Raw genomic sequence first — 4,021 nt, forward strand, 5'->3', positions numbered from 1 at the left:
TCAGGCGAGTGCTACCTTGCCCCTTGCCACAGAAAGCCTAGGGGTGCTGAGGCTTGCCTTTCCCCCTTTGACTATTTCTTTATTTCACTGAGATTCCGAGTCTTCCAGTATTTCACAAAAAGAATACCCTCTTCATTTTGGAGCTGTGCTCTAGATAGTGTCATAATTGGAAAAATGCTTTTTTTTTTAAGTTGCAGTATAGTTGATTTACAATGTTTCATGTGTACAGCAAAGTGATTCAGTTATACATAAACATATATTTATCGATTCTTTTTCAGACTCTTTTCCATTATAGGTTATTACAAGATATTGAATATAGTTCCATGTGCTGTACAGTAGATCTTTGTTGATTATCTATATATTAGTGTGTATATGTTAATTCCCAAACTCCTAATTTATCCCTCCCCCCTCCTTTCGCCTTTGATAACCACAAGTTTGTTTTCTTTGTCTATTTCTGTTTTGTAAATAAGTTCATTTGTATCCTTTTTTCTTTAGATTTCACATATAAGTGATATCATATGATATATGTCTTTGTCTGACTTACTTCACTTAGTACGATAATCTCTAGGTCCATCCACATTGCTGTAAGTGGTATTATTTCATCTTTTTTTGTGGCACAGTAATATTCCAGTGTGTGTGTGTGTGTGTGTGTGTGTGTGTGTATACCATATCTTCTTTATCCATTCATCTGTCAATGGACATTTAGGTTGCTTCCATGTATGTCTTGGCTATTGTAAATAGTGCTGCTATGAACATTGGGGGTACATGTACCTTTTCAAATTAGAGGTTTTGTCCTTTCCAGATATCTGCCCAAGAGTGGGGTTACAGATCATATGGTAACTCTATTTTTAGTTTTTTAAGAAACTTGCCTACTGTTCTCCACAGTGGCTGCACCAATTTACATTCCCACCATCAGTGTAGGAGGTTTCCCGGAAAAATTATTAAATAATGTAAAAAACAATAAAGCCTTCTGAATGGAAGAAAGAGCAAGCTTTTAAGGCGGCCCCGGAAAGGGTAAACATGTCTAGCCTGATTAATTGTCTAGTTCGGGAATAACTGCTTCCAAAGTGAGCCAAAGGTGCGTCAGTCTTGTCCTGGCCTGCAGTCACGGGCAGGTAGGGAAGACTGAGCTGTTCAGTCTCAGCAGCAAAAACATGCCTGGTGTCTGTGCTGGAAAAGCAGGTCACATGGCCTGTTAGGAAGGAAAGGGAACAGGTAACGGCCTTCCCTTCTTACAACAAGTGGTTTTTAAAAAAGTTCTCCTGTAGGCATTTTTCAATACCCAAGGACAGCCAAAAGGGCAGACAGGAAAAAGAGCCACATTTTCAACACTCACACAGTGCCGTTTTAAATAACGTACTGAATACCAAACAAATAGGATGAAAGGTCCCCATTTGGCTAATGTCTGTATTTCTCAATATAGTAACATTATTCACGTCAGTGCCTAAGCCTGTATACATCTGAACCCCTTTCTTGTTGGCCAGTTGGAAATAATAATGTAAACAGACTCTGTTGGCCTCATTGTCATGTATCTGAACACTTTGTCAAACTGCAAATATTTAAAATATTTTAATATTCACTCTAAGCCAAAAAGTCTTTGCCAAACTAGGTACTGAAATTACTCTCTGTTGTCTTGAAATAGGATATACTATAACCTGATATTTAAAGGTATTATTTGGGAAAAAAAGAAGCTTGGGATTGAATTTTCCATTCTCATTCATTATCATATTTTCAGATTCATTCTCTTTGATCTGCTCCATGGGAACACTAAGAATTAGATTGATCTGCTCTGTCCAGATAAGGGCTCCATTTACTTTTTTCCACTTTGCATAAAAAGCCAAAGGTGGGTTCTAGGTAGAGTTTATTTGTGATGGGTCTTAGAGAATGAGGAGAATTTAGTAAGCGAGAGAGAAAAATAATGTACAAGGTGGAATAATGAAAAATGGGAGCAATAAAAGCTAGAATGAAAACCTACTGTGGTTCAGGAGGTGATGTGTCATTCAGTTGAAAAGCAGGGTGCCTTGAATCAAGGGGGCTTAGCGTTGGTTTTCCTACCTCTGCTGAAAACAAGGAATAAGCATATTGTTCTATTAATGTCATTAATAGCAGGGTAGAGACTTTTCAAAAAGGAGGAGAGAAAGGACATTCAAGGACATTTTTTCTTCATGCGGGGGTGGGGGGTGGGGGCTCAGTCTCTGATAGTGAGTTACTGCTACAGGGTGGAGGCTCAGAGGGGTTACATTCACCTCAAAGGGGAGGTGAAACGGGAAGGCATGAAGTAGTTGTATGGGTATGTTAGAAGCCATCATAAATAAAATATGTTGATCTGTATTAAAGAAAAAGCTGGTTGGAAAAATAAAAGGTTGAAGATGAGAACCTTGTAAGTTAAAGAGCTTCATGCTCTTCAGCCAAAACTCTGCTATTTACAAATAGGGGCAAACAATATTCGTTCCCTAGGTGATTTGACAGGCTTAATCGGGCAGGTATAAAGCACTTCTCTTGAGTATTAGATGATGTTCTCTGGGTAGTGAAGACCTGAATGCGCTCTAGGTGCCCTTATCCGAACATCATTTGTGCCAGGATTCGAGTGCTTTCCGGTGAAGTTTTAAGGTCTCATCTAAATCAGGGGATGTAGCTTGGCATTTGTTCATTGGACCCCAACATCCTGTTACCAAATCAAACTCAGGGCCGCTCTCCGGCGGGCAGTAAGGCCAATCTAATGACACCGGGTTGTGGTGAAGGAAAGTGCAGCATTTATTGCAAAGATGCCAATACTGAGAGGATGGGTGGCTCGTGTTCTAAAACCCCGACGGTTTGGGGGGGAGTATTTAATGGGCAAAATTTGGGGTGAGGGCCACAGGGCTTGTGACTTTGTTCCGATTGGCTGGTGGCGAGCTAGCAGGGCGGTGCTCCAGGGATCTTGCCCTCAGCCTGAAGTTACCATCCTCCACCTGGGTGGAGGCCTTAGTTCCCACAGAAGAACTCAAAGATACTGTTGTGTGTATCCCTTGAGGAGGAACCAGGACCCTGCCCCAAGGCTGCAGTATTGTTTCTAGGCTGTTCCTCCCTTGTTTCTGCATCCACGCCCTTCCCTGATTAGCAACTGTTTGAATCTGCTCTTGGGAGCTCAGGGGACGTCCAGGAGCCTGAAGGAAGCCTATTTCCTACAAACAAGAAACGGGGGGCACGGAAAGAATTTGTACCAGGGAGGACCCCACAGGGTCCTGCTCCGTTTCAATCCTTCTGATAAACACCACGGTGGGAGGAGAGGGGCTGTCACGACGTAATCTCAAAGTCACAGGACACAGAGCCTGGCACTTTCAGATCCCCTAGGACTGGAACCCCGGTGAGCTCTTGTTTTAGAAAAGAGAGTGCCGGGGGAACTTCCCTGGCGGTCCAGTGCTTAAGACTCCGCGCTTCCACTGCAGGGGCTTCGGGTTCAATCCTCGGTCCGGGAACTAGGATCCCGCATGCCTCGCGGTAGGGCCAAAAAAAAGAAAAAGAAAAAGAGTAGGGCGGGGCTAGAAAGCATTACAAAAGAGCCCGGTTGATGAGGGTTTTTTTTAATTTTCGATCTCGTCACTTCAGTCATTTTTTCACTAAAGCGGCATATTTGAGAACGGAGGCAACATTATATACCCCGTGGAGTGGGCTCGAAGAGTCGAGGGACCAGGCTGTGGATCGTCGCCACGAGCAACAAGGGTGTGGGGGCGGGGGGAGTACCGCAGCCTGTCGGATGAGTAGCAGGAAACGGCACGCCTGCCAGGATGCATCATTTCAACTTTCGTTCTTACTGTATTGATTCTCTGAATGACAGTAACAAGAGGGGGAAAAAAACCCTTCGGAAATGAAGGAAAAGAGATCTGAGAAACTAAATCTGCAGGGGAAAAGGAGACTAAAACCAGAGTTCTAGTGAAACAGCCAGCCGTTGGGAGCTGGGAGCCAGAGGGAGGGAAAAAGGCTGGGCTTAAGCAACCTGCTACCGGGATGTAGACAAAGGCGGTTTGAAAGGCAGAGAACG

General features: G+C 43.5%; 1 protein-coding gene across 3 annotated transcripts in view; it reads left to right on the top strand.

Moving 5' to 3' along the window:
- GCNT2 (glucosaminyl (N-acetyl) transferase 2 (I blood group)) overlaps positions 1–4,021 on the top strand; it is a 126,638-nt gene that overhangs the window by 62,974 nt on the left and 59,643 nt on the right. The window lies entirely within an intron of this gene.

This window comes from Mesoplodon densirostris, chromosome 10 (assembly GCF_025265405.1).
Source record: "Mesoplodon densirostris isolate mMesDen1 chromosome 10, mMesDen1 primary haplotype, whole genome shotgun sequence".
NCBI lineage: Eukaryota > Metazoa > Chordata > Mammalia > Artiodactyla > Ziphiidae > Mesoplodon > Mesoplodon densirostris.